Source organism: Lissotriton vulgaris, chromosome 7, assembly GCF_964263255.1.
Source record: "Lissotriton vulgaris chromosome 7, aLisVul1.2, whole genome shotgun sequence".
NCBI lineage: Eukaryota > Metazoa > Chordata > Amphibia > Caudata > Salamandridae > Lissotriton > Lissotriton vulgaris.
Genome location: NC_141695.1, coordinates 1,231,775,575 through 1,231,787,401, shown reverse-complemented (window position 1 = coordinate 1,231,787,401; position 11,827 = coordinate 1,231,775,575).

The following is an 11,827-nucleotide window of genomic DNA, read 5'->3' as shown; positions in this document are numbered from 1 at the left end:
GCCGAGAAAAAAGGGGGGTCCCAAAACGCGTTTTTCCCATGTTAATTTCCATAGGGCGGTTGGCCTCACTTTTAGCTCGAACGGCTGAATGGATTTGCACGAAACTTGGCAAAATTGTAGGGACTGTTAGCCTGATGTGCCTTTGCTAGGTCTCAATATATGTGCTCCAGTGGATTTTGAGTAATTTAGGTTCAAAAAAAGATATATATCTGGGCGGAGCCTAACCACACATCTGATCTGATTGGCTGTCAGCACTTCATCCAAGAAGTGTTGGCAGCCATCTTGGGACCAATATACATGATAGCACCTCATTAAAAAGCATTGTAGTTAATAGAGGGTTTTAGGACTTTAGTTACATTATAAATCATTTGTTGATGGTACCATACTCGTTTTAGGAATTGTGGTGGGTTCTAAGGTGATTTTACCATGTGAAAAAACCTTCTGCTGTGATATCATGAATATTGTTTGAAAGAAAACTAATATCTCATGATTTTCCCACAGTGGTTTGGAAGGGGATCTATAAGCTAAACTGAAAGCATATTTTCTGTAAATTCACATTATCTTTCTCAGTCATGTGAAAATGAAGTCTGACATTCTCAGTAAAACATGTACATCCAACAAGGACAGAGACTGTCAGTTGATTCCTTTGTGTTCTACTGCAGCCTCCTAGAGTGTTCTAAAGAACAACTAGAGCGCTAACAGTCCTACTTATTACAAAGGTATGGCACACCTGAAGCCATCTTGATTGGAATAAAGTGGTAACTCTTAAAACATTTAATTTAAAAAGAAACAACATGAGGGGGTATATTTTGCCATAGAAAGTATGATTAGTGCTGCAGAATGAAAAATTAGGGCACATTTTGAGTGACTTCTCAAATCCTTTTCTATTTCATTAAAACATTCTGACATGCAGTCTCCCAAAATGGCCACCAGAGACAAAAGAGCCCAAATGTAGCCCAAATATCACCCAGATGTAGCCCAAGTATAGCCCAATGACAGAATGTCCCAGAGTGTTCTAAAGAACAACTAGAGCGCTAACAGTCCTACTTATTACAAAGGTATGGCACACCTGAAGCCATCTTGATTGGAATAAAGTGGTAACTCTTAAAACATTTAATTTAAAAAGAAACAACATGAGGGGGTATATTTTGCCATAGAAAGTATGATTAGTGCTGCAGAATGAAAAATTAGGGCACATTTTGAGTGACTTCTCAAATCCTTTTCTATTTCATTAAAACATTCTGACATGCAGTCTCCCAAAATGGCCACCAGAGACAAAAGAGCCCAAATGTAGCCCAAATATCACCCAGATGTAGCCCAAGTATAGCCCAATGACAGAATGTCCCAGAGTGTTCTAAAGAACAACTAGAGCGCTAACAGTCCTACTTATTACAAAGGTATAGCACACCTGGAGCCATCGTGATGGGAATAAAGTGGTAACTCTTAAAACATTTAATTTAAAAAGGAACAAAATGAGGGGGTATATTATGCAATAGAAGGTATTATTAGTGCTGCAGAAAGAAAAATTAGGGCACATTTTGAGTGACTTTTCAAATCCTCTTCTATTTCATTAAAAAATTCTGACATGCAGTCTCCCAAAATGGCCACCAGAGACAAAAGAGCCCAAATGTAGCCCAAATATCACCCAGATGTAGCCCAAGTATAGCCCAATGACAGAATGTCCCAGAGTGTTCTAAAGAACAACTAGAGCGCTAACAGTCCTACTTATTACAAAGGTATGGCACACCTGAAGCCATCTTGATTGGAATAAAGTGGTAACTCTTAAAACATTTAATTTAAAAAGGAACAAAATGAGGGGGTATATTTTGACATATGAATTATGATAAGTGCTCCAGAAAGAAAAATTAGGGCACATTTTGAGTGACTTCTCAAACCCTCCTCATTTTCATTAAAAAAATTCTGACATGCAGACTGAAACATGCACTTTGAATACCAACAGCAGACGTCCCTGGTGAGCAGTAGCTTTACTACAGTGATCTAATGTGCAACTAGAGTGCTAACATTCAGAATTTATGGCAAATGTGTGACACATCTGAATGCCTTCTTGATGGAACCAAAGTAAACAAGCATTAAAAATGCAATAGATCTCGCCCTCGTTTAAGTTAAAGCCATTCTGTTTGTAATGAGGTGGCTTTTTAGCTTTGCTTTTATTAGTGTTTTTTCAACTTTCATGTAAATAACATGCATCTGTATGCATATAAGTATATGTATGCACGCATTTATGTTTGTATTTATATAGATATACAGATGATATATGTTTATATATGTATGTATATATATATATTCACTGAAAAAACCATAGGTTATAGACCATATATAGTTAGGAATTAGCATTTACAAAACCTTGAAAATTCACTGAAAAAACCATAGGTTATAGACCATATATAGTTAGGAATTAGCATTTACAAAACCTTGAAAATTCACTGAAAAAACCATAGGTTATAGACCATATATAGTTAGGAATTCGCATTTACAAAACCTTATTTTACTCACACAAAACCATTGAAATTCCATATATAGTTAGTTGCACTAACTATATATCGCGCACCCGCAATCCACTGCTGATGATGTCACATATTACATCATTCATGACATGGTCAGTGACATCACTGATGACATCACTGATGACATCTCAAATGACATCACTGATGACATCACTGATGACAACATCCAGTGACTGTATGTTTCTGTAAAGTTAAAATATGTCTTACATATTGAAGAATGAGTGGATGTATAAGTGTCTGGATGAAGGATTTAGTAGGTGCATGACTGACTGTATGAGTGAGTGATTAAATGTGTCTCACTGAGTGCATGGGTTAGTGACTAAACTGTCTTAATTTGTGCATCATTATGTCTGTTGTTCTGTAAACTGTTGCATGTGTTGATAAGTAGCTATATGAGTAACTATATGGGTTATTGATTGGTTGCCCAAGTATTTGTATGGGAGACTGAGTGTGTGTGTGGGTGGCTGGGAGGTGTATGACTCTGTGCATAGATGTGTGAGCAGTTGATTCACTAGATGTATGGTTTCAAAAGTGCATGTGGAAACAGCTGTATGGGCGGTTGACTGTGTGCATGAGTGTATTGGTGAGTGAATGGATATCTCAGTGCTACATGTCAAAGTAAGTACATATGTAAAACACAGTACATGTGAGAGTTGACATATATAAATAACTGTGCATAAGAGCCAGTGAATGTGTGAGTGGCTGTATGGATCATTGTGAACTTGTATCAGGGATTGTATAAGAGAGTAAATATGTGTTAGTATATGTTTGAATAAGTAAAGTTTGTATAACTGTATAGTTGAGGAAATGGAGGTGTGATTGATTCTTTGCATGACTGACTAGGTGTGTGAGTAACTCCATGGATGAGTGACAGTCTGTGAGTGTCTGTTTACACTGATTGTATCTAAGGTTATATTAGAGTCTGAAGAGGTTCATCGTATTATCACATGAATGATATCATCAGTGATGTGATCAGTAATGTCAAATGAGATGTCATCAGTGATGTCATCAGTGATGTCATTTGAGATGTCATCAGTGATGTCATTTGAGATGTCATCAGTGATGTCATCAGTGATGTCACTGACCATGTCATGAATGATGTAATATGTGACATCATCAGCAGTGGATTGCGGGTGCGCGATATATAGTTAGTGCAACTAACTATATATGGAATTTCAATGGTTTTGTGTGAGTAAAATAAGGTTTTGTAAATGCGAATTCCTAACTATATATGGTCTATAACCTATGGTTTTTTCAGTGAATATATATATATATATATATATATATATATATATATATATATATATATATATTACCTACTGGCAGTCGCCAGTAGGTAGTTATAGTTAGGACCTAGTTTCCGTAGGAAATTTACAAGATTCTATTTGGAATAACTTTGGCGCCGGTGGAAGAATCTTCGTGAATTTCTCCAAGAAAATTGCCTGCTCGGTTCTGCTCCTTCCCTGAAAGTTTGGGGGTGACTCGTCAAGTGGGGGCCCAGAAAAAAGAGGGTCCCTAAACGTGTTTTCCCCATGCAATTTTCCATAGGGACCTTTAGCCAGGGCTACAGCCCGAACGGCTGAACGGAATTATACGAAATTTGGCAGAGAGGTAGAGTTAGGTTCGCAGATTGTGCTTTTTGTTAAATGGTGTAAATCTGTTCAGTAGTTTCTGAGAAAATTACAAGTAAAATCATAGCAAAATCTAGAGACGGAGTTCAGCACGCGTTCGAAAATCCGTTCAATTACAAGCGCAAGCTGCATGCTGATTGGCTGTGAACTGTCTGTCAACACTCAAAACCAGGAAGTGTTGGCGGCCATATTGTGCCTCAGTAGTACCGAGGCACAAGAAAACAGTAAAATAAAGTTGAGAAATAAGGTAAGGGGGCAGGCTAAATCATTCTGAAACTCTAGGCTTGCTCAGGGGGTCGTACATGGATGTTTAGGCTCTATATATTATTTTTCTTTATAAAGAAAAATCATGGCGTATCCGTTCAATTACGAGTGCGAGCTGCATGCTGATTGGCTGTGAACTGTCTGTCAACACTCGAAACTAGGAAGTGTTGGCCGCCATCTTGTGCCCCGGTAGAACCGAGTCACAAGAAAACACTAAAACAAAGTTGAGAAATAAGGGAAGGGGGCGGGCTGGAAACATTCTGAACCTCTAGGCTTGCTCAGGGGGTCGTACATGGATGTTTAGGCTCTATTTTTTTTCTTTAAATAAAAAATGGCGAGGTACTCGTGCAGTACTTGTACGTGGTGTAAAAGGTGAAAAAAAACTAGAAGTCTGTGTTATTCATTCTGTCTCAGGGGGGCAAATTACGGGGGCAATTTTTTTGCATAATGGGAGCTTGTAAGGTGCCCCGAGCACCGGGGAACGGCACTCCTCTGGTTTTATTTTGAAGTACGCGGGGGGACTACAGTCCTACTCCCCGCAGTCTCGGGAAGCGGCACCCCTCGGGTGTTTTTAAAAAAAATATATGTTTTGAGCTCTCTCTCTCCCCATACACGTCGCGGGGAACCCACCTTTCTAGGGCAGTAATATGTAAAATGACCTTCCAGCTCCGGGTACCCGCATTGCCTCGGATTTTTAATAATGTTGGGAGGGTGGGCTTGATAATACGTCCTTGTTAATTCCCATAGAAGACTATGTTCTGGTGTTAACATGGGCATCTATGGGAAATAACAAGGGGGTATTATCAAGCTCATTATCGCTGTGTTATCGGCAGTTTCCTGTCAATAAAATGGCGATAATTGTAACACGGTCCTTGATAATATGCACCTAAGTTTACTGGTTAAAAAAAAGAGCAATGGACCATATTATCAACAAAAGGCGATAAATTATCGCCGCTTTTATCAGCAGGAAACTGCTGATAAAGCCGCGATAATGGGCTTGATAATACAGCCTTATTTCCCATAGAACCAATGTTAACACCAGGACATAGGCTTCTATGGGAATTAACAAGGGCCTAATATCAAGCCCATTATCACCGCTTTATCGGCATTTTCCTGCCGATAAAAGCGGCGATAATGTATCACCTTTTGTTGATAATATGCCCCTTCATTTCTATGATAGTATGTAAAACTTTCCTTTTTTTTTGTGTAGCAGTTGTACTCTACGCATGCGCAGCCTCGTTTCGAAGTCCATCTTTTTTTCTTTTTCTTCAAGTTCAACAAGCATACCTTTCTTTATTTCAGGTAGTAAATTTGTCGCTTTCTTTTCTCGGGTCGTGTGTGTCATCCACTGCTGTACTTTTGTAATATATTAATAATCACATTTTTCATATTTATTTGAAAGGTAGTGCTGAGGAGCCAAACGTTGATTTCGTATTCCGTGCACCACCATTTTAGTTGTTTTTCACCGTTATTTTTCAGTAGTTTTCAGTCCTAGTCTTGAATAGTATTTCAACATTATTTTTATTGTGGACCGTCATGCCCCTCCCCCACAAAATAAAAGAAATGTGTAGTTTTTTAATGAACTTTTATTAAATCAATAAATGTAAACAAAACTGAATTATAACTATATTAGAAGCAACTAGAAAAATAACTTTAACAAACAATATTATAAACAAATTGTTAAATGGACTCCAAAAGATGTCCGATTGGTAATCTGCAAAACAAAAAAGAAAATTTGAGTTTAGAATTATGTAGATGTGAGTAAATGAGCTGAAGCATTACAAGTTTTGGTAACTCTACAGTTTTACGAGTGCAGTGTGCTTCGTACATTTCAGTTCTGTTATACTGCCACGTTCAAGTGGTGTCTATATGGAAGTGCCTACTGCGTTACTGACACCCATTATGCCAACTTATTTCTAATGCATTCCTGTGAAGGCTTTGAAGATCGAGGCCTCTGTGCTTACCGTTGTATAAACACTGCGGCCAAACACTTCAGATAGTGGTATTCACAACTTTAGTTGGGCTGTTCTTCTACACGTCCAAGTAGACAGCAGTGTCTATACGTTTAAGAGAGAAAGAGAAATGTTGCCACAGAGAGTGAGAGAGAGAAAGAGAGAGAGAGAGAAAACAAAATTAAAACTGTGTCGCAGAGTCTGGAGTTGAGATTTTTTCTTGAAAAGTCAGACGTAGATTTATAAGCTCCTTACTTCACTTTACCCATGTTAAAAGTGACTCAAAAGTGGTGTAATAATGTTGTGGATCTGTTTGTCAGACTGTTGTAACTTATCTGCTTTTAAAGAGAAGCTGCTGTACACTGCTCACTGGTATTCACAACTTTAGTTGGGATGTTCTTCTACACGTCCAAGTAGACAGCAGTGTCTATAAGTTTAAGAGAGAAAGAGAAATGATGTCACGGAGAGTGAGAGAGAGAAAGAGAGAGAAAACAACATTAAAACTGTGTCGCAGAGTCTGGAATTGAGATTTTTTCTTGAAAAGTCAGACGTAGATTTATAAGCTCCTTACGTCACTTGACCCATGTTAAAAGTGACTCAAAAGTGGTGTAATAACGTTGTGGATCTGTATGTCAGACTGTTGTAACGTATCTGATTTAAAAGAGAAGCTGCTGTACACTACTCACTGGTATTCACAACTTTAGTTGGGCTGTTCTTCTACACGTCCAAGTAGACAGCAGTGTCTATAAGTTTAAGAGAGAAAGAGAAATGATGTCACAGAGAGTGAGAGAGAGAAAGAGAGAGAGAGAAAACAACATTAAAACTGTGTCGCAGAGTCTTGAGTTGAGATTTTTTCTTGAAAAGTCAGACGTAGATTTACAAGCTCCTTGCATCACTTTACCCATGTTAAAAGTGACTCAAAAGTGGGGTAATAACGTTGTGGATCTATTTGTCAGACTGTTGTAACCTATCTGTTGTCACTGCTTGGAGGTAATTATAGATTTTGCAGAGAAGCTGCTGTACACTATGCATTCTGGGCCATAATATCAAGCCTGGGCAAAAAAATATTGCCACTTTATCGGCAGGAAAATGCCGCTAAAGTGGCGATATTGGGTTTGATAATATGCTCTATGGAATTCCAATCGAAGCTCATGTTAGATGTCCTTCTCATCTAACATGAGCTTCGATTGGAATTTCATAGAGCATATTATCAAACCCATTATCGCCACTTTAGCAGCACTTTCCTGCCAATAAACTGGCGATGATTTTGTCACCCAGGCTTGATATAATGGCCCTCTGTTCTTTCACAAATAAAGGTAACACTACAGTTTTATGAGTGCAGTGTACCTGGTACATTTCACTTGTTATAGTGCCGCGTTCAAGTGGTGTCCATATGGAAGTGCCTACTGCTTTACTGACGCCTGTTATGCCGACTTATTTCTAATGCATTGGTATGAAGGCTTTGTAGATCAAGGCCTCTGTGCTTACTGTTGTATAAACACTGCGGCCAAACACTTCAATCAGTTGAGTTCACAACTTCAGTTGGGCTGTTCTTCTACATGTCCAAGCAGACAGCAGTGTCTATAAGTTAAGAGAGAAAGAGAAATTATGTCACAGAGAGTGAGAGAGAGAGAGAAAACAACATTTAAACTGTGTCGCAGAGTCTGGAGTTGAGATTTGTTCTTGAAAAGTCAGACGTAGATTTACAAGCTCCTTTCATCACTTTACCCATGTTAAAAATGACTCAAAAGTGGGCTAATAACGTTGTGGATCTATTTGTCAGACTGGTGTAACCTATCTGTTGTCACTGCTCGGAGGTAATTATAGATTTTGCAGAGAAGCTGCTGCACACTATGCATTCTGGGCCATAATACAAAGCCTGGGCAACAAAATGATCGCCACTTTATTGGCAGGAGTGTGCCGCTAAAGTGGCGATAATGGGTTTGATAATATGCTCTATGGAATTCCAATCGAAGCTCATGTTAGATGTCCTTCTCATTAAGCATGGGCAATTTTTGCGAATTGGCAATTCGCGAATTTGAGGATTTGCAAATTGGCAATCCGCAAAATTCGCGAAGCGCCTCGCGAACACCCACAAATAAAAAAATCCGCAAAATTCGCGAATTCGCACGAATTTGCAGATTTTTTTATTTTTGGGTGTTCGCGAGGCGCTTTGCGTGTTCGCGGGTGTTCGCGAGGTGCTTTGCAATTTCGCTGGTTTTTTTTTTTGCCTGCTTAATCACTGCCACCCTCTTGTTTTTTATGCCCATTAGCCCTCTGTACCACTTGTTTCTGTGCCCTTCTGCCCTCTGCCCCACTCATTTTTTGTCCCCTTCTGCCCTCTGTCCCACTTTTGTGCCCTTCTGCCCTCAGCCCCACTTAGAATGGCGCCGGCAAGCTGCCAGCACCATTCTAAAATAGCTAGAAATAGCTTCAACAGGAAGCACTAATAGATAAAGTAAAGCAGGTGCTCCAGTTGAAGGGCAAATTAAATTACACAATCATTAATCACCCCAAGTTTGGGGGTGATTAATGATTGTATAACTGAATTTGAGCAGCACCTGCTTTACTTTATCTATTAGAGCTTCCTGTTGAAGCTGACTTTTGTAACTATTTTAGAATGGCTCTGGCAGCTTGCTAGCGCCATTCTAAAAGAGTTACAAAAGTCAGCTTGAACTTTTGACCGGCTCCCGGGTTTCCGTTCGTGGATTTTGTGGGAAATTCGCGAATCTCGCGGATTGCGAATTTAGCGAAAATCCGTGAAATCTGCGAGCGGAACGGATTTTCCGCCCATGCTTACTTCTCATCTAACATGAGCTTTGGTTGGAATTCTATTATGAAACCCATTATCGCCACTTTAGCAGCACTTTCCTGACGATAAAGTGGCGATAATTTTGTCGTCAAGGCTTGATAATATGGCCCTCTCTCCTTTCACAAATAAAGGTAACACTATAGTTTTACGAGTGCAGTGTACCTATAACATTTCACTTGTTATAGTGCCGGGTTCAAGTGGTGTCTATATGGAAGGGCCTACTGTGTTACTGACCCAAAAGGGGCATAACGGCATTGTAAATATGCAGATTTATTTCTAATGCATTGATATGAAGGCATTGTATATGTAGGCTGCTAAGCTTACTTTGTATAAACAGTGCGGCCACCGGAGTTCACAACTTGATTGGAGCTCTGCTTCTATATGTCAAAGTATATTCAATATGTTGCTGACAATTCCATTGCTGTTGCTCGATAGGCCGTGGTTGCTTCTGAAGGATGTTTGGTGAAGGAAAGAAAAGGACATTTTGTTTAGTCATGGTAAACTGAGTTGCTTAACTACTGTCAAAAGTGAATTTTAATGTGGGTTCTTAATATTCCGTAGTTAGACTGTTGCAGCTGCGCCACTTTTATTGGCAGGAAACTGCAAATAGAGCAGTTTCCTGCCGATAAGTCGGCGATAATTTGAACACCGGTCCTTGATATTATGTCTGTTTGTATTGTGAATTTATTTAGGACATTTCAGCGATTATAAAAACTTTACTGCTATTGGGAAAAAAATTTAATATGTAAATTAATACTTTATATAGGAGTGCATTTGTCTAAAATATTAAGTCGCATTTTTGTATGTAGTCAGCCACAACCCTTTGACTCCTGCTGATGTGTACTCAAGTGTCACTGCTCACCTTTTGTGAAAACGAGTTTCTTCATGATGTAGTCACAATGTTCAACAAAGAAGTCTCATATGTGTTGCCGAGTCGTGATACCTCTGTGGCTCAGGACATACTCGTGCTCCCATCATCATCATCATTGCAGGTTCTTCACCCGCTCAGTGCTTCAGGCACCACTAACTCAGTGACTAAAGAGGTCACGCATGTGGTAGTGGGCCCCTTGTTCGGTGCATTGGGAACAACTCTAAAATGGCATACAACACGTGCGCTCCGTCTTTTTATAGATAGGGTCACGTGTGTAGTGACGGATGCGCTGAATGGGTGTGGTGTGGGTGTATACCACCCACACCACACCCATTCAGCGCATCCGTCATGAGCCATGAGGGAGTGTGTGTGTCGATCTGACAACTAGACCTGCAACTAAGTAATCACTACAATGGAAGTTTGGGCCTTGTACTTTTGTTGTGTTTACCTGGAAACATAAGAGTGGCCTTCTTTTTTCTATGTGACGTTATAGAGTCACCATGTATGTAACCTATTTTGTGACACATTTTATTGTACAATGCGTTTGAAAAACTAGTTGTGGTAGGGTGTTTTTAAAATTAAACTGTGTACTCTGGTTACGAGTTTGTTGAGTGTAGAAGTATATATATATTTTTTCTATTTTGTATTCTATCATAATTGTGCTCACTTTTCTGCTTTAGCTTGCAGTACTATATTATTTTATAAAATGTATAACAAACTGTCATATAGCTACTTCTTTTCTACATACTGTGTTAAGTTAGCATGAGTTTATTAAATGTTTGCACGCCGTTTTCATTCTTGCTTCACTTTTGCACACAACACATAATTGTTGTTTTAGCTTTCAACCCAGAAGAGCTTCGTGATTTACTAGAGAAATAATATGTTATTGCTCTGATATCAGTTTTGTTCTGTACTCTGTCTGCACAGTGAGTGCTGAAGGCTACACGGATAACTTAACCCAGTGTTGTTGTAAGGTCTGATCTTCGCACCCCTATAGCCATAACACACATGCTGCTGCCAAAATCTGGCTCTAGGCGAGTTTTATATTGTTGTGCTGAACGCACAAAAACACACTTGACGTGCTTTGCATGCAGAGAACTGGTGGAAGGTGATGCAATCCTCCTGCCACTGAGATTTTAAGGTAAGGGCCCGCCCTGCTAAAACCCAAATGAGACCTTCATAGATATACAATACTATGCTAAATAGGGAGAGTGTGAATTAGGCATTGTTAATTTATATTCATTTCAGCATATTAGTATGCTCTCACCATTCTCCTTTTATGGACTGATAACTATGCTGATAACTTTGTTGCTTATAATATGTTTGCTAGTATTATACAAGATACTGCGTTTGAGAACCTTGCATTAGTAAATAAATATTTCAAACATGCATGTGTCCTCTTTTACTCCACGTTCTGATTTGTGATGATTATATAACGAAAGAGTGTTCATGTGTTTCACGATTCCTGAGGTACTCTAAGTTCATGTTCTGGTCTGTCTAAGCATTGGGAGTTTGTTATGACCAATGAGACACTGTAGCTAGCTCGGTAAGGGGATTTTGGGTACTGAGGTGAGTTTTGGGCCATCCTAATTCACTGAGGTTCCAGGTCTCTATGCACAGTTCTGAAGGAGAACGGAATTCCCGCTAAATGGCGCCCATACGTTGTTGGCCTTAAATCATGACACCCGAGTAGTATATCGTTCAATCCTTAACCCCTTCGCTGACGTTGCCGGTAAACGGTGGTGTCGGAAAAACCTACCTATTTTTGAAAT